This window comes from Eurosta solidaginis, chromosome X (genome assembly GCF_040869045.1).
Source record: "Eurosta solidaginis isolate ZX-2024a chromosome X, ASM4086904v1, whole genome shotgun sequence".
Classification (NCBI taxonomy): domain Eukaryota; kingdom Metazoa; phylum Arthropoda; class Insecta; order Diptera; family Tephritidae; genus Eurosta; species Eurosta solidaginis.
Window position 1 is genome coordinate 99467285 of NC_090324.1, and position 25031 is coordinate 99492315.

The 25031-nt window shown below is 38.5% G+C and overlaps 1 protein-coding gene across 10 annotated transcripts in view; it reads left to right on the forward strand.

The window, feature by feature from the left end:
• The window catches only part of bt (projectin protein bent), a 3328983-nt gene that overhangs the window by 1817537 nt on the left and 1486415 nt on the right, over nt 1-25031 (forward strand). The gene's annotated exons all lie outside the window — the stretch shown is intronic.

Genomic DNA, 25031 nt, shown 5'->3' on the forward strand with positions numbered 1-25031 from the left:
TCACTGGAAACAATCGCATTATTTTAGGCGACTTCAATGCCCATCATGATCTATGGCATTCAAATTTGCGGGCGGACAGTAGGGGCGAGATGTTGGCGGATCAAATAGAAGAAACGAAGTTCTGCACAATAAACGGAGACGCCCCCACACGTATGGTAGGAAGCTGTCACAGTTCGCCAGATATCTCAATCGTGAGCGCAGAACTCGTAAACTGCGTCAACTGGCAGCCGATGGTATCATTGGCATCCGACCACCTGCCTATACTTGTCTCGCTCGAGCGTACCGCCGACTTCATCGTCACCGAAAAACGCACTTTCATAAACTTTAAAAAAGGAAAGTGGGAAGAATATAAATCCTTTACAGACAACCTCTTTGCTGCCCTCCCTATCCCGACTGATGCCCGCCAAGGGGAGCGTGCCTTCCGCAAGGTCATTGAATCCGCCTCGGCACGTTTCATTCCCGCCGGGAAAATTCCCGAAATCCGGCCCCACTTCCCGGCGGAGGCCGCAAACTTAGCGAGAGAACGTGACCTTATAAGGCAGCTTGATCCAGGCGACCCCCAAATAAGGGATATAAACCAACGCATCAGATTGCTTGTGGATGAACACAAGCGGGCGAAATGGGAGGAGCACCTAAGAGGTTGTAACCTCTCTACCGGTGTGGGTAAACTTTGGTCCACCGTAAAGTCCCTATCGAATCCGACTAAGCACAAAGACAAAGTTTCCATCGCCTTTGGCGACAAAGTGCTGTCGGATGCGAAAAAATGCGCGAGCGCTTTCTGCCGACAATATATAATGCATTCTACGGTCGACAAAGTTAGACGGAGGGCCAACAGACACGCACATAAACACAAATTCAGCGCGTCACCAATCACCATCACCGCTAAAGAGGTTGAGGACGCCATTGGTCGCGCTAAACCATCCAAAGCAGTGGGCCCAGACGGCATAGCCATGCCGATGCTTAAAAGCCTAGGGAAAGAGGGTTTCAAATATTTAGCGCAGGTCTTCTACCTGTCTCTTTCCACCTTTGTCATACCCGAGAAATGGAGAATGGCCAAGGTGGTCCCGCTACTAAAGCCTGGTAAACCAGCTAACATAGGAGAGTCGTATCGTCCGATATCTCTCCTATCGCCAGTAGCAAAGACGCTCGAAGCCATTCTGCTCCCTTATTTCCAAGCAAATTTGCAACTAGCCTCCCATCAGCATGGCTTCAGAAAACTCCATAGCACTACCTCCGCGCTAAATGCCATCAGCGCCCAGATAAATTGCGGTTTAAATCAAAACCCCCACCATAGAACAGTACTCGTAGCGCTAGACCTATCAAAAGCTTTTGATACGGTCAACCATGGCTCGTTACTGCAAGACCTGGAAGGGTCTACCCTTCCCCCATGTCTTAAAAGGTGGACCGCAAATTATCTGGGTGGTCGGCAGGCATCGGTGCTATTTAGAAGCGAAACATCAAAGCCAAGGAGCATTAAACAAGGGGTGCCACAGGGTGGTGTCCTATCCCCACTTTTGTTTAATTTCTACATATCTAAGCTACCTTCACCACCGGAAGGAGTCACAATCGTTTCCTACGCCGATGACTGCACAGTAATGGCCACAGGCCCAGGCCCACAGATCGATGAGCTATGCAATAAAATAAACGGCTACCTCCCTGATCTCTCCAGTTTTTTCGCCTCGCGAAACCTGGCATTATCACCGACTAAATCTTCCGCGACCTTATTTACAACATGGACGTCCCAAATGTCGACCATTTTGAACATCCACGTCGATGGCTCTACGCTGCCGACTGTCCTACACCCCAAAATCTTGGGTGTGACGTTTGATCAGGATCTACATTTTGGTGAGCACGCAGCCGCAATTGTTCCGAGAATTCAGAGCCGTAACAAAATCCTCAAATCCCTTGCTGGCAGTACCTGGGGAAAAGATAAAGAAACGCTCATGACTACATACAAAGCAATTAGCCAGCCGATTACGTGCTACGCGTCACCCATATGGTCGCCAAGCCTAAAAATTACCCACTGGAAGAAGCTACAGGCCTGCCAAAATACTGCCCTCAGAATTGCCACGGGCTGTCTTCTTATGTCCCCAGAACACCATCTACATAATGAGGCGAGAATACTCCCCATCAGGGAAAGAAACGAGATGCTGACCAAACAGTTCCTGTTGAATACCCAGAAACCTGGGCATCCCAACAGACATTTGATTGACGAGCCAGCACCGCCTAGGGGCTTAAGGAGTCATCTCCGTAAGCATTTTGAGGAAATACGGCATCTGAGAACACAGCCGTATGAAGCGAAAAAACATAAGCAAGTCCTTGGTGAACTCCACAAACAGGCGTCGGACCTTTATGCCGGGAATTGCCCGGTGAACCCAGTACTCAAAGTAAAGTATCCAAAACTTGCGGAAGAGGAACGCATACTCCCCAGGGAAACGCGTGTCACTCTGGCTCAACTTCGTTCTGGATACTGTAACAGGTTAAACTCTTACCTATCCAGAATCAACCCCGACATACAAAATGTATGCCCCGCTTGCAATGTGTCCCCACATGACACCAACCATCTCTTTAATTGTAATGTGGAACCAACGCCTCTAACACCCCTTTCCCTATGGTCCACCCCTGTTGAAACAGCAAGTTTCCTTGGACTCCCGTTAGAGGATATTGATGACAATTTGTGATCGGTCGCGTCTGTTAGGTGGGGCGAAGCACTGCTACAACAACAACAACAACAACAACACGGGCCACTCTTCAGGGTTACCGGAGAACGTTGGTAAATCTTTGGACATAACGTGGCGCGTAGCAACCTGAGAGGACGAGAGGGTTATATCAGCCAACGAGGGGTGAAACGAATGATTTCCTGTTACATTAGTCGGGTTTGCAAAAATATTCGCGTGGGGCATTAAAGGTGTTGTACCGTGGAGCGGTGCTAAATTTCTATTCACATCTGCATTTGAAAAAATACCTGCAGTATTAGGTCGACCCATACCTGAAAACAATCCGCTGTCATGCATGGTGGAGCTAGGCCCGCCAACCCTACCTGCCCATGGGTATTGAGACCACGTATACACTGGATCGTAGCCAAACCCAGCTAAACCTATGGAGGATCTTGTGTTGTTTGACCCTATGCTATATGGTGCCGATACAAAGGCCGACGACGCATTCGTCGTATAAGATATTTGTTGGGAAGTGTTTCGATTATTTATGTTGAGACTGTTTAACTCACCACAAATATTCAGTGATGGACCTGCATTTTCAGTTCCGTGCGATGCAGAGGTATACGTCATAGGACACCAAGTTACCTGAGTTCTTTCTTCGCCTATGGAAGCAATTATAGATGCACTTGTGCGTGGTATGCGTGCGCGCTTACGTGGTTTCTCCGTTCGTAAAATCCCTGACCGTGTACGAAGTGGTGACGTTTCGGTTTCAGCAAAAACACCTCCAGCTTGACGAGGGGTTGATGCGATAACTGTACTTGCCTTAGTTACAGTTCCCAATCCAGCCGTAGTTGTTAGCGCAGGTGGTGGCGCGAGCATCTCCATTGACGCGCTCCCGGTAGTACTAACCGTGTCGCCGGTAGAGATAGCAACGCCAGTCGTGGCTGTTATAACGGAATTGGTAGTGAAGATAGTTGTGTCGGTGACTATACCATCAGAGGGTATGCCGCTCACCTTCGATAAACTAAATGCCATTTCACCTAGTACTTTAACTAAAGGTTGAGGTTAGGTCGCACCGCGTGATTAGTGTCCCCAATGCAGTCTATAAAGCTGAGATTTAAAGTTGTAAATCCCTGTGTTCTGCAAGCTTATGAAGAGCTATCGAGCGAAGTATTGATCAACCAACAAGTATTTTAGAAATGTTAGCGACAATGCTAATTAAACAATATTTTCAGCAACACGTTTATGGGTGTGTGTAGCGCTAAAATACTTGTGTTTAACTATGCAAATATAAGCTACTTGATTACAAAGATATTTATTGATACAATTTGATTATGCTGTTAATTTTAGTTGCTTAATGAAATACTTCCGCTCGCTTCCAAAGGCTCGTTGAAAAAGAAAGATGTTGATGTTAGCGGAGAACAACAGGTGAAAATGCACTGACAGCTGACGAGCGGGTTTGTTTCGTAAGCGCAGGTTATGGCGCCGCGCTAACAACTCAACGGCGTGGATTTATCCACAATACCAGCGACGTAACAACTTCGAAATATTATCGACAAAGAAATTATTAAGATAAATTGTATCTCGTTTTTAACCGTAACGAAAAGCATTCGTTAACGTTAAAAACGTTAACAAAAACGTGATACTTTATGTTTGAATTGTGCTGACAATGCTATAGCCGTGGTGAAGCCGTTAGGTGGTAACAGCGAGCGGACATACACACAAACTCCATGTAATTTGTTTATGTAATTCGTTGGTGGTAATGTAAAAAATACTCTAAGAAATGTTCGTACTGTCAAAATTCATGAGAAAAATTGCAATCAGCTTGGCTAATGCGTTCACCTTTAATAACTCCGCCACCAATCAGCTTTGCTAGCATAGTTTGAATAATAATCAACATAAACGATTTGATTTCGCTTTGATATGGCAGAAAACGAAACAAAATCATTTCGTTAATTTGACGTTCTTAACGTTAATAAACGAAACGACTTTGTTTCGTTTATTAACGTTAATTATCGTAACGAAATGATATCGGTTCGTTGGTTAAGCATGCCTGATCTCTATGTATGTCCACATTCTTTATGTTTGCCAACAAGATCATAACCAAATGACAACACAGTATCTGCTTGGGGTAACATACTTTAAGCCAACACTTTCGAGGGTGATATAAAAAGGCGAGCGTTTGCTTCCGTATTAAATAAGCGGACATAATAACTTTATTTTTTTTTCACATTTTTATAAAAAATAAAAAATTTTCTTTAACTCAAAAACTTTTGAATCTGGACAACGAATCCGAAAGCGGAAATTGAAAATTGTTTATCTGTGAAGAGATATTTTCAGTTAAAGTTGGCATTTTTCATGTGATTGTTTTAATGTTGTTATTCACAGGGAAAAATATTATGTACAAAGGGATTTTGAACCGATTTAATTTTGATCCCACCTCCTTGGTGGTAATTTTTTTTAAGTGCGGCCGAAGGCCCAAAAAAACTATGGATCACACCACCGGTTTCGGAGGGACCCGGGGTAATTTTTCGGGTTTTCGTTAATATCTTTTTGGGTAACTGCAAACATCTCTGCTCAGAAATAAAATTTTCAATTTCCGCTTTCAGATTCCTTGTTCAGAACTCAAAGCGCTTCTATTGACACCTCACCCTATATTTTTTGACTAGGTTTAGCAGTTGAGAGCTAAAGAAAAGAATTACCAGCAATTATTGCGCCATCAAACATATGTATGTAACTACATAGCCATATTATGGTGACACGAAGAAGTCCTGCGTTGGACGGAAAATGCTTAAATTAATTTGGCTATCAATATATTACCTGCATTTACTAAGAACCATTCATATTATGACGATACCAAACAATATTCCTGATCTCGGTCAGGTCCATAATATGTAAAACTAATTTGGTATCCTCATAATAAGGGAAAGTTCTGCAATAAATTACGCTGCTACAACACCACAACAACACACAAATGTATTTATACTAAAATAACTAAGCTTTGTTACTTACCCGGGATAATCCAACGTAGAAGTTGTCCCTTGGAGAAGCCGTTTCTTGGTTGGTGAAAAGTGGTTCGCTGTGCCGGATGTTGTTTTTTAAACATTCGCCCGCTTTACTTAAGTGAGCCCCGAATTATTTTGCGAAAAAATACCCCTCACTTTTCTGTTAATTTTTTTTTTTTTTTTAATGTTATTTATTCACCTGAGGACTTCTACAACTCAATTTTTATTAAATTATTTGCGAATAAGACGCGTTTTGTTTAAAAATATTTAATAAATGGTACTGAAATCAGTAGTATCTTATTGTTTCATTCCTTCAAATTACTACTGTTTCATTCGCACTTCTGAGAAATTTACCAATTATGAAAAATATCCCACAAATGTGAGTTGGTGTTAGTTTTTTCCAAAAATAAATTGAGATAGTGTTGGATTTTGAGGTGAAAATAGCAAAATGTGGTTAGCCATGGTTGGCAGGGCATTGTTCGAACTTTCTCAGATCGTTAAATATGTACCAAGTATGCGTGTAAACAACCACCAAAAAATGTTTGCTTTGTAGCGCTTATTGCTCTTGTATTAATACATATGGCTATGCATAAAAATGTTTGTATCTATTAACTTCGAACGTTGAATTTGATTGTTTCGATGATCATATCCAGAAATTACTGATATTCGTATAATTACAAAAGGTTAGAAAACATTAAACTTTTAACGCGCCAACGTACCTTATAAATAAAGCGTTTAATATAAAACTTTACTTTAATATATGAGTTTTATTTGCCGGTTGAAAGTTGTGCCGTCTACATTTGTTTAAATAATTTGTTTTCTCGAAGTAAAAATGCCTATAGTTAGGAGATACTTAGCAAAGAAGGCAGGTAGTTCAGAATCCACAAGGGATCACTCGGAATATGATTCCACAGCCGGCGACGCAGGGGAACAAGAATATATGGATGATCAGTAACAAGGGAGGGAAAAACAAGGTTGTCCGCTGATCAAACTGCGTTATTGGTGTCCAGCATCACATCGCTCCATGAATGTGTCCAGGAGCTGTGAAACGATGCCGGTCGTAGTAAGCATGCCGTCGGAGACAGCTCTGCCAACAGAGCAACCAAATATTGTTCAGCAGCCAACGCAAAGACAGCCGCTGCCGTCAACGTAACGCATTTCACACCGAAAAATCAGCAGCCTTTGTCGTCCACACATTAGCACCACGTATGCTACTAACGCCAACATTCAATGCAGGTACGTTAACGTTCTCGGATAATTCTGCCGCCAAGCTTTTTCCGGCCACTGGTCACTTTTCTTAGCCAATTATAATGACACACCCAACGGCGTTCAATATAGTAACAGGCAAACTTTTATGCACCTGCATAAAGCCCTCCAGGGTCATGCAAAAAGAGCAGTTACGTCGCTATTAATCTATCCAGAATATGTGAACAAGGTTATTCAGGAGCTGGAGTTTAACTTTGGCCGCCCTGAGCTGCCAATAAAAGCCCAATTATAGAAGGTTCAAAAGTTCCCATCAATAAATGAGAGTCAGTTAGACCAAATTTTAGATGTTTCCATCCACGCCAGAAATATGGTTGCATTTTTCAAGTCGGCACGGTCTGGCCATCACCTAATGAATCCCAGATTGCTTAAGTGTCTAGGCCAACATTGCCTTCGCAATATGAGTGGAGTCAACGCGTAGCAGGTATTATTCCATTTCCTACAGTAGAATATTTTGCTGGATGGTCAAGGGAAATGGCCAAGTTCGTATCATTATTGCCGGGTTTGTCGGATGTATCCGCTCCGTTCCATCCATGGCGGAACGATACAAGGTGGCAGCATGGGACAGCTGATCATACCCTTTTTTTATTTGATTTGATGCAACAACTTTCGGCGCAGTACGATTTAGACATTTGTCCATCGAATTTACAAAAACAAAATACATGGAATTTTTATTTATGTTTATAGGTATGTCACCTGCTGCCACCTTGTATCGTTCCGTCATGGTTCCATCCAAGCCAACGTCACGCAGCCAGCGTCAACTGCACAGTTGACAAGCGTTACTAGTCAGACAAGTTCTAGTGCAAATAATGCACGTCTTGTTTTTTTTTTTTGGTAAAAGTTGGCGGATATACCTGTTTTTGGAAATGCCTATTTTTAGGCCCTTTTTAAAACTTTGATGGAAAAAATAAAAAAATGTAGTTATTTGTGAAATATTCAGTTACCTAAATTCATAAAGTCTACCTGCGTCCAGCTGCAACTTCACTTTTTACATCAAATAAAGTTAAACAACCTTGGGCATAAATACGCGCCTGAGCAGGTATATATAATTCAGTACGGCCGTAAGGTCGTTTTTGTTATTGGAACTTGTTAACAACATACGTTGTTTTAGTTACGAATTGTATACCTGAAATTAATTTTATTAATTTGAGTAAGTATATAAATCTATCCATCATACAATGCACATTATCATTCGTTTTTGGAGATTAAGGAACTAAGTATTCTGTTTACTTAAATAAAGTGAATATTATTTTTAAATATAGTTCACAGTTTAATATTTAGTCAGATACACTCGAAGCCAATTCTAATATGCATCTAGAAAACTCGAAACTATTTGCGGTGTTTAAATTTACAAAGTCAAGACGGGAATTCGTTGTGGGTATTATGAGAGAATTAGCGAATGAAACAAGCATTAAAGAAAAGGAAGGCCTGGAAGAAAAAATTGGTTTACAAAACATTATGATAGAAAGAAAATGGAACTGGAACTGGAAATGGCACTGGCTATTAAATATAAAAAAGACGAAGAAAACTTGAAGTCTCATATAACAGAAGCAGTTGCGGTAGCAAGTCCAGTGCGACTGGTGAGGACCAAAAACAGCATTCCCACACCACCAAATGCGCTACCTAGGAAATACACTCCCGAAGAAGTTTTGGCGCTATTTATAGATCTCGGTTTAACGAAGAAAAAATATATTATATTGCGTAAGTCATTACTGCAACGTAATGCCGATATTTTACCTGGATACAAAAAATTACTCAAGCCAAGAAAGAAGCAGTTCCTCTAAGTCCCAAAATAACCGAAGTATCAGCTGAAATTGAGCTACAAAACCTAATGGATGATACGTGTCCATGACTCCTTTAAAGTTTTACTGAAGAAAAGTTGAAATCACTGCCAAAGGAGCTAGCCTTGATAACTAAGTGGGGCTGTGATGGATAATCAGGACAAAGCGCAAATAAACAAAGAATAAATGTAGACGATGACCCAATTACAGATAATAATATGTTTATGGCTTCTATTGTTCCATTACGACTAAAAGATGAAGCTTCAGAATATTGGAAAAATCCACGTCCGTCATCAACTATATTGTGCCGCCCGATATTATTTAAATACGAGAAGGAGTCTTCGGAACTCATAAAAGCTACAGTGAGTGATATAAAAAATCAAATTGCCAAATTAGAACCAACAATAATTGAAATTGAAGAGGGGAATGTTATTACAATAAAGCATGATTTCCTTCTAACAATGGTCGATGGAACAGTTTTGAACTTAATAACAAATACGACCTACAATGATCTACAATGAAATGTCCAATTTGTAAGAAGAGCCAAAAGGACTTTGAAAATCTTGATGATTCAATAACTGACGAACTAAATTATGAGTATGGAATATCTCCTTTGCATGCTAGGATAAGACTTATGGAATTTGTTTTGAAGCTGCCTTATACACTACCACAACAAGGAGAAGTTTTTGACGACAATACAACATGTAAGGAGAAAAAAATAATTCAGGATGCATTTTATAAAGAGATTGGCCTTAGAGTTGGCTATCCAAAGTATGGATACGGAAATACAAATGATGGTGACTTCTCAAGAAGATTTTTTGAAAACGACGAAGTGACTGCTCGCATAACAGGAGTTGATAGAGATATTGTGAAAAGATTGGGAGTAATTTTAAATATTTTAAACTGCCATGAACCAGTTAATGGACCCAAATTTGAAGAATATGCAACTAAAACTACAGAGTTGCTGCATCAAAAGTATCCTGAGAAGAAACTTACACCAGCGGTAGATAAAATTTTAGCACATGGAACAGATTTAATAGAGTACAAGTGCTTACCATTAGGATAATTATCTGATGAAGCTCAAGAATCTAAGAAAAAGGACTACAAAAGATATAGATGTATGAAGTATCACGAGTTAGACAAAACGAATACATTTTCAACATGTTAGCTATCTCTTCTTATCCAATCATATCATCTATGAGGTATGTAAGAACACAAAAAGATCTTACAGATGCGTATAGCTCAGAAATGTTTGTTTTGTTAGATATATGTTCCAGTGACGATGACTATGCTAAGATAAAATAAGTTTCTCATTTCTTATCACAACAATGAAAAACAGATTTACTAATCAATTTTGTTACTTTATTGAAAAATAAGATATCTATGTACAAGTTAATTTTTTATTTCAAATAAAAGAATTAATTAATTTAGTAATTTATAGATATATACTTTTCGTTATTGCATTTCTCTAAAGTTTATCAAATTTCTTTTAAAGCTTAGGCATTTCGCCTTCAAACGAGTATTAAATTTTTATAGAAATCAATATGTCTTTCGAGTTTGGTACAAATTGGTAAAGCGGTTACTAAGATCAAACTTTTTAGTATAAATTGGCAGTGCCACTCCCCTTTTCCAAAATTCGTTGGCTGTTTAATCTTGAGCTCAAATAAAATTTCATTAAAACACTTTCAATAACTTTTAGTTATTAATAAAATACATATTTGGCTTGTAAATTAAAAAAAAACATGTAAAATTTTACGATGAGTTTTGAGGCACCTTGTTATTGTGGCACCAAAAACGGACATTTGAGTTTTATAAGAGTATTGCCATTTAAAAGAAACAATACGTCTATCGATTTTGGTAGGTATTGATTACTTGAATACTTAGATACAACTTTTTATCATAAGTGGGAAGTGCCACGCTATCTTATCAAAATCATTAGCTTATCTTATTTAATGCTTAAATACGTCATTATAAGGCAAATCTCATTTTATTCTTTTATTTTTACTAAAAACATTTTGTTTTTGCATTTTTCTAAAAATCGAGTTTGACGAATTTTTTTGAAGCACCCTGTATTTGTGACTTTCTGAGCTTTCACACAATAAAACCTCGAATAATTCAAAAGTTATGATTTTTGCAAAGAAAAAACTCAAAAGGCGCCACTGTGCGTCGTTACACCAAAGTGAATCGCAATCCTCTTCCGCTGGTAACGAAGAAGTTGGACGTATTTTGAACTGTTCATCAGATAGGAAATAGACACTTTTTAAAATCGTGTCTATCACATTGTATGGTCCAGATGGAAGTTTGACATCACACGCAATGTTTTACGAAGGGTCGTCAATTACGTTATTAGAGAAAAACATTGCTGATAAATTAGGACTTCGTGGAATATGCCACTGTCGTTGCAGTTGTATGGCGAAAGCCAAGTCAAGGAAAGGTCAAGAGAAGTTTCTGTAGCTATCAAAGGTAATGCTAAGGAGGTTTATCTCAAAAAAGTACATACTATCAAGTCACTTAATGTGCCCAGTCAGTCATTCGACAAACAACAATTTGCCTTTTTCTTTGCCGATTGAAAGTTATACAAACTTTAAGCCCGTATTGTTGTTAGGTCTCGACAACAGTTATCTTGGAATAACCAATAGTACGGTAGATGCCAGCTCGAAACAACCAATCGCAACGCCACGCAATTTTGATGGGTGGCATATGGACCCCGCCAAGAGAATCAAGTTTCGCACGTTCGTTAGTCGCAGTCGCTTCAAGAGTTACAAAAGTTTACGCCCACCATGTCACTGTGAGCAGCAGCCGTAATTCACAACATGTATGTCGACGATTTAGTTGTTAGCTTTAACGATTCAATCGCAGCTGAGGAAATCGTTATGGAAGCCATTGCACGAGCCTAAAGTGGATAAGGTCTTGGGTATGTTTTGGAATACACTTAATGGTTATTTCGAATTCCACATCAAGTTCTATAAAATTGCTAGAGATGTATTGAACTGTACACGTCCACCGACGAAACATGAGCTTTTGGGTATCGTAATGGCTATTTACGACCCGTTTGGGTTCCTGGCCAATGTGACCATATACATGAAGTTCTTACTGCAATCACTCTGGAAACGACAAACGGAGTGTGACAAGCCATTGCCACAACAACTTAATCACACATGGACTTCATGGTGGGGAAGTTTCCAAATGTGTCATAATTTTCTGTGCCAAGGTGTTACTCAACAGTATTTATGTCAGCTGATGAAATCCAATTGCACGTTTTCGTCGACGCTAGTTCATATACAGCTGTTGTCTATTTGCGCATATGCAGGGGTTGTCGACGTTGTCTTGGTTGCAGCCAACTCGCGATGCGCGCCGTTGAAAGGTATGCCGGTTAGACTGGGTCGATTTATTAACCGATATCGCGCATTCGATTTTTCGATAGGGTTTGGGCGCAGAAAAAAAGTTCCATTACGTATACCCAAAAAAATAATTTTCGAGCCTGCGAAATTTTTTGTTTTTTTTTTTTTTTGTTTTTGATTTGTAAGGTTTTTTTATGATCTACTAAAAAAATTTTATATGTATGCCCTGTCCGACCCAAAAATGTCCGCTAAAAACGTTGGCGATACCAGTTTTTTGAAAAAAAATATACCAAAATAACCAAAAAAAAAAATTTCACAGGCTAGAAAATTATTTTTTGGGTATGCGTGCTGGAATTTTTTTCCTGAGCCGAAATCCTATCGAAAAATCGATGGCGCGATATCAGTTAATTATCGTCCATACAAATCGTCCCAGGATAATGCCGGTGTCTCGTTTAGAGTTTCAGGCAGCTGTCTTGGGATGTCGTATGTCCAAATTCGTACAAGACTGACACGATTTTAATATCGATGGAATCATCTATTGGAGCGACTTAAATACGGTCCTGTTGTGAATCAGGTCTACCACACGCGAGTACAAACAATTTGTCGTCTGTAGAGTATCAGAAATTCTCGTTCAACAGAACCGTCTCACTGGAGGTGGTTACCAACGTCATGGAATGTGGTTGACGAGGCCACGCGAGGTAAAGAAGTGTCCGAATTCGATCCTAGTAGAAGATGGATGAAGGGCCCAAACTTCTTACAATTCGAAGAAGAAGAATGGCCACCGGAACCAGCTGATTTCACGTCTAACGAATGCGTCGCTGAAGAGAAAAAGGACATCCTGTTGCTCGTGTTGCCAAAAGATGAGTATGTGTTGAATATAAATAAATTTTCATCTTTTTTAAGGTACTAAGAATCATGGCTTGGATACGGAGATTCATATATAATGCAAGATATCTTCACCGCCGCACTGGGGAACTGAAACCTCTTAACATTGCCGGAGCAGAAAATGTCATATGTCATCGTGTGCAGAAAGAAGAATTCGCTGCCGAATTTCTCCAATTGCAGTCCAAACACACAGTCTCCAAATCCAGTCACATCTATGCGCTAACTCCATTTCTGGATGTCGATGGGTTAATAAAGGTCAACGGCCGTATTGATGCAGTATAGTGTCTTCCGATGTCAGCTCGTCGTCCTATTATATTGCCACAAAATCATTATTTCACTCGCTTGGTCATCGCTAATTTTCATGAAATTTTTCATCATAAAAACGACAGTGACTTCCATGCAATGCAATTCAATGCACTACGTAATATAATCAAATACACACAAATCCCATTGAATAGATATTGTTTGTGAGAACAATGTGGCTGTGCCCTGCTTTGCTATGCAAGTATAATTGGCCCTTGACATGGAGCCGATCCAATTTGTTAATGCTGTATGAACTGCAATCGAGTTGGACCTGTCCATAATTGCTCGTTCGGAGATATTGTTAAAAGCTGCGGCAATGTCCAGAAAAACACCTAGGGCATATTCCTGGTGTTCCACGGCTTTCTCTACATTTATAACTAGCATTTGCAATGCAGTACCGGTCGACTTGCTTTTGGTATAAGCATGTTATGGTGAAGAGAATAATTCTTCATTCAGATTTAATTTTTAAACACATCTATTAATCTCTCTACAGTTTTGAGCAGAAAACATGTCAGGCCTATTAGCCTGTAGACTTTCGGGTGAAGATGACTGGTTTTTCCTGCTTTCGGTATGAGGTAAGAAGTGGTTGCACTCCTCTAATTTCTCTGCGATGGTGACCTCTTTAATCTGTCCCGGTCTTCTTGACATACGTTTCTGAAATTTGTACCAGTTCATTGCCCTAGGGGTTCTAAAGACAAACCCCTTCTCTACCCTCTTTAGAAGGATACTAAAGCTGATATATGAATGGTCTGAGAAGAATGGCCTGTCATGGACCCAAATTCATACCCCGATATATCATGCTCAGAGCTTCATGTGATATCGAGTACATTACTTGATTTTGGCCCAACATATGTAGGAATGATACTCCTGTCAGCCACCTGTCGACTACTCTATAGTATATAACAAAAAAACGACTCACATCTATCGTAAATATCGTATCCAGTCGTTCTCTGCACCCACTTTGATCCACTTGCCTTTTGAACTCTTCTGTTGGGGCCTCCACGTTATGGTGCTAGGGTTCTTTTTTTTAACTATTGCGACCGCTGATAGGTCTTCGGTGCTGAAGTTAGGAGTTTAGTTTTTTTCGTACCATGACTGCAGTTCTCACCCTGCTTTCGGTCTTTGCGTAATAAATCTTGATTCCACTAGCGCTGAGTCCAGATACCCTTCATCCATATGAGAGCCACGGGTCCTTTATCAGCGCCTCATCAAACAAACCCTCCTCAATAGTCAGAATAAGGTTGCTCGACGCCACTTAACTGTCTTGAAGATTTATCTGTAAGACAAATTCTCCGCCACAGTGCTCACACAATCCATTTTTCCGTTTCTCCCTTTCCGTTTGAAGCGTCTTCTTCAAACTCGCAGAATCATTGAGCTGTTTGCCCACTTTCCCGACCGCTGCCTCTATGCCTACACATCTGTCTTTACCTACTATTTCCAAGTTTTCGAGGTCGTTTTCTACCTCTCCTTCTTTTAACATATTTGTGGTTATTTATAAAATTCTCTGAAACATTGATCTGTTTGGGCACTTCCGAAATACTCATGGGCGTGGTCATAGTCGGATTTCGGCCATTTTTTATACCAAGATAAAGTGAGTTTAGATAAGTACGTGAACTAAGTTTCGTAAATATATATCGATTTTTCAAGTTATCGTGTTAACGGCCGAGCAGAAGGACAGACGGTCGACTCTATATAAAAACTGGGCGTGGCTTCAACCGATTTCGCCCATTTTCACAGAAAATAGTTATCGTCATAGAATCTATGCCCCTACCAAATTTCACAAGGATTGGTAAATTTTTAAACATTAAATGAAAAAGGGCGGAGCCATGCCCGTTTTGAAATTTTCTTTTATATTTGTATTCTGTTGCAACATATAGTTACTGGAGTTAAATGTTGACATAATTTACGTATATACTGTAAAGATATTCAATTTTTTGTTAAAATCTGACTTTAAAATTTTTTTAAAAGTGGGCGTGTTCTTCATTCGATTTTGCAAATTTTTATTTAGCACATATATAGTAATAGTAGTAACGTTCCTGCAAAATTTCATCATGATATCTTCAACGACTACCAAATTACATCTTGCAAAACTTGAAAACTACCTTCTATTAAAAGTGGGCGGTCCCACGCCCATTGTCCAAAATTTTACTAATTTTCTATTCTGCGTCATAAGGTCAACCCACCTACCAAGTTTCATCGCTTTATCCGTCTTTGGTAATGAATTATTGCATTTTTTACGTTTTTCGAACTTTTCAAAATTTGCTCAAGTTATCGTGTTAACGGACGGACGGACGGAAGAACGGACGGACATGGCTCAATCAAATTTTTTTTCGATCCTGATGATTTTGATATATGGAAGTCTATATCAATCTCGATTCCTTTATACCTGTACAACCAACCGTTAACCAATCAAAGTTAATATACTCTGTGAGCTCTGCTCAACTGAGTATAAAAATATCATTTATGGTGCGATTAGCGTGAAATATGGTACAAGGAGCTACCCTTGTACTATGCTAATATTTGGAATGTTTTTCTTTCAGAAAATGGATTAGAGGGGAGCAATATTCTAGTGATTAAAATTTTAGTTTTCATACCTTTCGTGAAAATGAAATGGTATATTAATTTCGTCACGAACCCCAATATTGTAAGTCCTTAAGGGAAAATAGATAGACCCACCATTAAGTATACCGAAATAATCAGGATGAAGAGCTGAGTTGATTTAGCCATGTCCGTCTGTCCGTCTGTCTGTTTTTATGCAAACTAGTCCCTCAATTTTTGAGATATCTTGATAAAATTTGGTGAGCGGGTGTATTTGGGTGTCCGATTAGACATTTGTTGGACAACCGATTTTTCAGAAAAAGAGGATTTTTGTTATATCTTCCTCAATTTACCACATTGAAGCTTCAAACTTCACCATATACTTTCGTATATTGCACATATTGTTGTCCGATAAAATTGATGAGATCGGTCTTATATATAATATATATCACCCACAACCGATTGTTTAGATAAGAAACTTTTCGTAATTACTGCCCTATTTTAAGAGCTAGAGGCTTCACATTTCAACGAATGCTTACGTATATAGCATATATTGTTGTCTGAAAAAATCATAAAGATCGGTGGTATATATAGTATATATATGGTGGTATATAGTATATATATATAGTATATAAATATATATTTTCGCAATTTCAGCCCCATTTTAACAGCTAGAAGCTTCAAATTTCACCGAATGCTTATGTATATAGCGAATATTGTTGACTGAAAAAATCATAGAGATCGGTTTGTATACAGGCGTGGATCTACGGGGGGGGGGGGGGGGGGGGAGGGGGGGGGGAGATAATAGGGGACATTTCCTCCCCCAAAAGGTCGAGAAATTTTATTTTTCAAATACTTTACAGAACAAAAATGAAATATCCAAGGAAAAAATATTCAAATATTCAATACTTAAAGTATTTGAAAAATAAAATTTTGTATGGAAAATCTTTAAGTCCAAGGTGTGGAAATGAAAATATCTAGCACATTTTTTTCTCAACGGAATATCATAGAGAGTAAAAGTTTGCGTATGTGCTTTTCCTTGCGTGCAATTTTTTGCACGGTTTTTGCAAGAATTTTAAAAATAGAAATTTATTTCACAGAAATAAAAAATGTGCTCTTAAAGAGTTTTTAATTACAAGCAAATTGGTGTTTGAATTGTCGGTAAAAGTCTAGTTGAGGGGTCGACTGCTAATACGCTACCAAAAATATCGAGAGAGGTGTCAAAAGACGCGTATTGATCTCGACAATAATAATGTGAAAAATAAACTCAATTCAGTAAAAAAATAACATAACATACATAAATTTTTCAATTCACATTGTCAGTTTTATTTCATATAAAATAAGATTTACTGGAGCACTTACATAAATGAAATGTTAGATTTCATTGTTTGATTTGCTTACATTAACTTTTTCTAAATATGTACATTTTAAGAGCCAAGGAAAACCTTCCCTGCTTTTTGATCTGTGAATATGGAAATTACCGATTCAAAACTAATGCTGCGAGCAAGGCTGGACTCCAACGCCAATGTTCCAAGGCTTGTCAAGCGATTGTGGCTCATAGTAGAACGTAAATATTTTTCACGCGAGACAATTGACTAAAAGTACGCTCCCCTTCAGCCACACTGACTGGAAGTGTGCAAAAATATTCTTAATGCTATGCAGATGTTCGGAAATAATACTTCCATCTTCAAGTCATGAAATTTGTTCAGAAGTTGAAATGGTGGCAGCGAATCACATCCCAAATTTGCTAAGTGGATGGCTTTGAGATTAATGATTTCATCTAGTAGATCCGTAGAAATATCGATACCTTAAATCGTGCAGAATGCCGCTGCCTTTTCTCTAAGCTCTTCTTCCGTCAGATCCTGATTCTTCCACAAAAATCTAAATTTATTCGCAATGTCATTTACGGCTTCGAAACGTCTTGTCATGTTACCAATCAAGCAGTCCAAAAGAACGTAAAAAACTTGCTGCTTGAATTGAGTTTTTGGAATCACACTCAGGTGATTCGCCAGGTAATTCATCGAACTGGCGCTTTCTTATCTTCCTTCTTTTCTCTGGCAGAACCTTACATTCTTGAAGTATGATCGACCATTGATCCCTGAACTTCTTCAACTAATCAATCAGGGCTACGTATATTTTCTGTTTCCACGTCCAGTGTGGCATTTCTAGCTTGCAGTACCAGATTTCGATGGTTGATTACCGTCAACACTTTGAGCCAAATGGAGGCTAAGAGGATACACTCAAATCTCCCCATATATGCTTCAATACCTTCCAAATCCGTTACTGTTTCTGAACTCAGATTCAAAAGCTTGATTTCATCAATAGCTTTCAATATTTGGGGAATGTGAGTTGCGAAAGGTTTCACACTATCCATACGAGCAGACCATCATGTTTGTGAGATGCTATGCAAGGAGCAATTAGTTTTTTCCTTGAGAATTTCCCATCTCTTAGGGCTTGCGCTAAAGATATTATACAATTTCTGCGTAATACGGAAAAATGTGACGGCTTCTGGACAACATTCAGCAGCTTGCACTCCACATAAATTTAAACTATGACAAGCACAAGGTTCAAATATTGCCAGGGAGTTATCTCTCAGGATATGACTCTGCGCTCCTTTGTAATGACCGCTCATATTACTGCCATTATCATAACCCTTGCCCACGGCAGTCATCCAGTGGAATATTGTGCTTTTTTAGAGTGCTTCGAATCAGCTCAGCGATAGCTTCTCCTGTTTTTGCGGTACAATCGACACACTCTAAAAAGCGTTCTTGGATTTTCCATTTTCCGGAGTCCCTGTCTAATAAAGCATAACGCAATATAAAAACAGTCTGCTCAATATGCTCCGAATCAGGGGGTCGCATCAACTAATACTGTGTAATACTTGACGGACTTTCTCTCGCCTTCTATCTTTCTAATTACTTGACTTGCACAGATTTCTATGAACTCATTTTGTGTTTGGAGACGATTATTTTTCGTTTGAGATTCCCTCATCTTCTCCAAATGTTCATGCAATAGGGGGTCATAATTGATGATTAGTTCCAAAATACTCCAGCGAGCTGCTTCATTTTTAAAGGTTTCCACTGAACTTTCGTATTCTCATTTCATATTGGCGCCACTTATATAGCAAGTTTTATGATTTTGACTATTTTCATGTTCAGGAATTTTGTTGTGTGACCTCTTCCAACCTTTTTCTTTAGAATAACTTGAAGATTCTGTCAAAACTGATCGGACATTTTCGGAAATTTTGCTGAAAAGCCGGCATGGAAAACAAAAAAGCTCTTCGTTTGTTGCACTTAAAACGAGCCAATCACGTTTTACTTTTTCTCCGTTTTTTTTATAGTAGTATGGAGTGTGATTTGAAGGAAATGGCGACCACTTAAGTCGTTGGGAAATCGAAATAAAATGTGATTTTAAGTTAGTTGAAGCATTTTTGACAGATAGCGCTTATAAAATTGTGTCAAAAACGTTTATCTAACTTAAAATCATCCCTCTCCGCGGCCCTGAAAGTATTTAAAAACAGAATAAATACATACTTTCGAAAATACTTTGAAATCGAAAGCTTACATTTAGGTATTGTTAAGCGCTGCACGCAACTCAAAAAACATTCAAGAAAAATTTTGCATTTTTCTTGAGCATGAAAATAGCAGTAGGCACAAAATTTTGGCGTTTCACGATGTATGGCAATTTATACATGAATACCGCTTTTATAAAAATAAAACAAAATTTATGAAACTTTTTGAAATATATTATATACCCCATATAAACTATCATTTTTGCCCCTTTTTTACGGCTAGAAGATTAAAAATTCATCAAATTTCATCAAATAGTTACGTTTACGTCATATATTGTTGAAATACGTGATTCGTAGTCATAGTTTTTACAAGCAGACCACAAAAAACGTGAAGCTTTGCATCCTCACACAAAGTACCTACCTATTTTTATACTCAGTTGAGCAGAGCTCACAGAGTATATTAACTTTGATTGGATAACGGTTGGTTGTACAGGTATAAAGGAATCGAGATAGATATAGACTTCCATATCTCAAAATCATCAGTATCGAAAAAAAATTTGATTAAGCCATGTCCGTCCGTCCGTCCGTCTGTCCGTTAACACGATAACTTGAGTAAATTTTGAGATATCTTGACGAAATTTGGTATGTAGATTCCTGGGCGCTCATCTCAGATTGCTATTTAAAATGAACGATATCGGACCATAACCACGCCCACATTTTCGATATCGAAAATTTCGAAAAATCGAAAAATTGCGATAATTCATTACCAAAGAGGGATAAAGCGATGAAACTTGGTAGGTGCGTTGAACTTATGACGCAGAATAGAAAATAAGTAAAATTTTGGACAATGGGCGTGGCACCGCCCGCTTTTAAAAGAAGGTAATTTAGAAGTTTTGCAAGCTGTAATTTGGCAGTCGTTGAAGATATCATGATGAAATTTGGCAGGAACGTTACCCCTATTACTATATGTATGCTTAATAAAAATTAGCAAAATCGGAGAACGACAACGCCCACTTTTAGCAAAAATTTTTTTTTTAAGTGAAATTTTTACAAAAAATTTAATATCTTTACAGTATATAAGTAAATTATGTCAACATTCAACTCCAGTAATGATATTGTGCAACAAAATACAAAAATAAAAGAAAATTTCAAAATGGGCGTGGCTCCGCCCTTTTTCATTTGATTTGTCTAGGATACATTTAATGCCATAAGTTGAACAAAAATTTACCAATTCTTGTGAAATTTGGTAGCGGCTTAGATTCTAGGACGATAACTGGTTTCTGTGAAAAAGGGCGAAATCGGTTGAAGCCACGCCCAGTTTTTATACACAGTCGACCGTCTGTCCTTCCGCTCGGCCATTAACACGATAACTTGAGCAAAAATCGATATATCTTTACTAAACTCAGTTCACATAATTATCTGAACTCACTTTCTATTGGTATAAAAAATGGCCGAAATCTGGCTATGACCACGCCCACTTTTTCGATATCGAAAATTACGAAAAATGAAAAAAGTGCCATAATTCTCTACCAAATACGAAAAAAGGGTTGAAACATGGTAATTGGATTAGTTTATTGACGCAAAATATAACTTTAGAAAAAAACTTTGTAAAATAGGTGTAACACCTACCATATTAAGTAAAAGAAAATGAAAAAGTTCTGCAGGGCGAAATCAAAAGCCCTTGGAATCATGGCAGGAATACTGTTCGTGGTATTACATATATAAATAAATTAGCGGTACCCGACAGATGATATTCTGGGTCACCCTGATCCACATTTTGGTCGATATCTCGAAAACGCCTTCACATATACAACTACCACCACTCCCTTTTAAAATTCTTATTAATACCTTTAATTTGACACCCATATTGTACAAACACATTATAGAGCCCCTGGTCCACCTTTATGGCGATATATCGAAAAAGGGTTCACCTATAGAACTAAGGCCCACTCCCTTTTAAAATACTCATTATCACCTTTCGTTTGATACCCATAATGTACAAACGCATTCTAGGGTCATCCCTGGTCCACCTTTATAACGATAACCCGAAAAGGCGTCCACCTATAGAATTAACGCCCACTCCCTTTTAAAACACTCATTAACACCTTTCGTTTGATACCCTTATTGTACAAACGCATTCTTTTTAGAATAGAACAAAAAGCGCGGCGTACAAAAAGCGTAACACGTAAAGAAAACGCTCTTAGTCGACTCATTGCATGCAGCTCGCGGAAAGCATGGTGAAATTCTGGGAAGGGCACCACCGACCTATTCCAAGAAATCTTATCTATGGGTCGACTTGCCTGAAATATGGAACAGGGGTATCTTTTATAAGGTTAATATTTGAGAAATTTTTCTTTCCGGGAAGTGGATCGGGGGTCGACCAACTCTAAAAAAAATTGATTTAAATTTTCTAAGTGTGCGTTCTGAGAAATTTTTATACTCAGTTGAGCAGAGCTCACAGAGTATATTAACTTTGATTGGATAACGGTTGGTTGTACAGGTATAAAGCAATCGAGATAGATATAGACTTCCATATATCGAAATCATCAGGATCGAAAAAAAATTGATGGAGCCATGTCCGTCCGTCCGTCCGTCCGTTAACACGATAACTCGAGTAAATTTTGAGGTATCTTGATGAAATTTGGTATGTAGGTTCCTGAGCACTCGTCTCAGATCGCTATTTAAAACGAACTATATCGGACCATAACCACGCCCACTTTTTCGATATCGAAAATTTCGAAAAACCGAAAAAGTGCGATAATTCATTACCAAAGAGGGATAAAGCGATGAAACTTGGTAGGTGAGTTGAACTTATGACGTAGAATAGAAAATGAGTAAAATTTTGGACAACGGGCGTGGCACCGCCCACTTTTAAAAGAAGGTAACTTAAAAGTTTTGCAAGCTGTAATTTGGCTGTCGTTGAAGATATCATGATGAAGTTTGGCAGGAACGTTACTCTTATTACTGTATGTCTACTTAATAAAAATTAGCAAAATCGGAGAACGACCACGCCCACTTACAAAAAAAAAATTGTTTTTAAAATCAAATTTTAACAAAAAATGTAATATCTTTACAGTATATAAGTAAATTATGTCAACATTCAACTCCAGTAATGATATGGTGTAAGAAAATACAAAAACAAAAGAAAATTTCAAAATGGGTGTGGCTCCGCCCTTTTCCTTTTAATTCGTCTAGAATACTTCTAATGCCATAAGTCGAACAAAAATTGACCAATCCTTGTGAAATTTGGTGGGGACATAATTCTGTGACGATAACTGTTTTCTGTGAAAATGGGCGAAATCGGTTGAAGCCACGCCCAGTTTTTATACACAGTCGACCGCCTGTCCTTCTGCTTGGCCGTTAACATGATAACCTGAGCAAAAATCGATATATCTTTACTAAACTTAGTTCACATGCTTATCTCAACTCACTTTATCTTGGTATAAAAAATGGCCGAAATCGGACTATGATCACGTGCACTTGCCATAATTCTATACCATATATGAAAAAACGGATGAAACATGGTAATTGGATTGGTTTATTGACGCAAAATATAACTTTAGAAAAAAACTTTGTAAAACGGGTGTGACACCTACCATATTAAGTAGAAGAAAATGAAAAATTTCTGCTGGGCGAAATAAAAATCCCTTGAAATCTTGGCAGGAATACTGTTCGTGGTATTATATATATAAATAAATTAGCGGTATCCAACAGATGATGTTCTGGGTCACCCTACATTTTGGTCGATATATCGAAAACGCCTTCATATATACAACTCAGGGCCACTCCCTTTTAAAACCCTCATTAATACCTTTAATTTTATACCTATATCGTACAAACATATTCTAGAGTCCCCCGTGGTCCACCTTTTTGGCTATATCTCGAAAAGGCGACCACCTATAGAACTAAGGCCCACTCACTTTTAAAAAGACTCACTAACTCCTTTCATTTGATACCCATATCGTACAAACAAAGTCTAGAATCACCCCTGGTCCACCTTTATAGCGATATCTCGAAAAGGCGTGCACCTATAGAACTAAGACCCACTCCCTTTTAAAATACCCATTAACACCTTTCGTTTGATACCCGTATTGTACAAACGCATTCTAGAGTCACCCCTGGTCCACCTTTATGGCGATATCTCGAAAAGGCGACCTCCTATACAATTACTACCACTCCTTTTTAGAACCCTCATTAATACCTTTAATTTGATACCCATATTGTACAAACGCATTCTAGAGTCACCCCTGGTCCACCTTTATGGCGATATCTCGAAAAGGCGTCCACCTATAGAACTAAGGCCCATTCCCTTTTAAAATACTCATTAACCCCTTTCGTTTGATACCCATATTGTACAAACGCATTCTAGAGTCACCCCTGGTCCACCTTTATGGCGATATCTCGAAAAGGCGTCCACCTATAGAACTAAGGCCCACTCCCGTTTAAAATACTCATTGGCCCCTTTCGTTTGATACCCACCTTTATGGCGATATCTCGAAACGGCGTCCACCTATGGAACTAAGAATCACTCCCTTTTAAAATACTCATTAACACCTTTCATTTGATACCCATATCGTACAAACAAAATCTAGAGTCAACCCTGATCCACCTTTATAACGATATCTCGAAAAGGCGTCCACCTATAAAACTAAGCCCACGCCTTTTAAAATTCTCATTGACATCTTTCATTTGATACCCATATCGTACAAACAATTCTAGAGTCAGCCCTGGTCCACCTTTATGGCGATATCCCTAAATGGGGTCCACCTATAGAACTATGGCCCACTCCCTCATAAAATACTCTTTAATACCTTTTATTTGATACACATGTCATACAAACATATTCCAATGTTACCTTCGGTTCATTTTCCAACATGGTTATTTTCCCTTATGTTTTCACCATAGCTCTCAACTGAGTATGTAATGTTCGGTTACACCCGAACTTAACCTTCCTTACTTGTTAATATAAAAATGCAATTTATTATGCGATTTCATTGAAAAATTGTACAGATTTAACTTTTTAAACAGTTTAATATTGGGAAAATTTTCTTTCCGGGAAGTTGATCAAGGCGACATATTGTAAAAATCTCATTTTTGGTGCGGAAGATAGAGAGGTAGAGCGAGCGGGACAGGTTAAGAGGTTATGGTAAAGAAGGGGTTACGTGAAAGAAGAGGTGAAGGGAAAAATAGGTTAAAGGAAAGAAGATGTACGGAGATCAAGAGGGGGGGGGGGATAGACACAGGGAAAGACAGTGGCAAAAGGAAAAGAGGGAAGTGGACAAAAGGAGAATGGGTGGGGATAAGGATAGGGAGAAAGAAGTTCTGAGGAAATGAGGAGGTAGGAGAGAATGAGAAGTATAGGATAAAGTAAGGAAAATAAATAAAGGGTAGAAATGGGAGAAAAACGGGAGAGAAAAGTTATTAGACGACATGAATTGAAATGGGAGAAAATAATCGCATACAAGTTATTACAAAATAAATTGAAATTGAAATTTCAAATAGACACTGGTTTGTGAAATAAGCATATCTGCGGCAGCAACGCTCCTGTAGTAGCTAGTATATATATAAATTAACCGTATATATATGATCATTGCAATATACCTGATTGGATGTTACAGTAATCAGTAACTTATTTTTTGCTTATATTTATATCTGCTCATGTCAACAACAACTTAAATCACCATAACTACTTATATAAACGTCTATCAAAAACACGTTGCCACACATTCTTCACACTTACGACACAA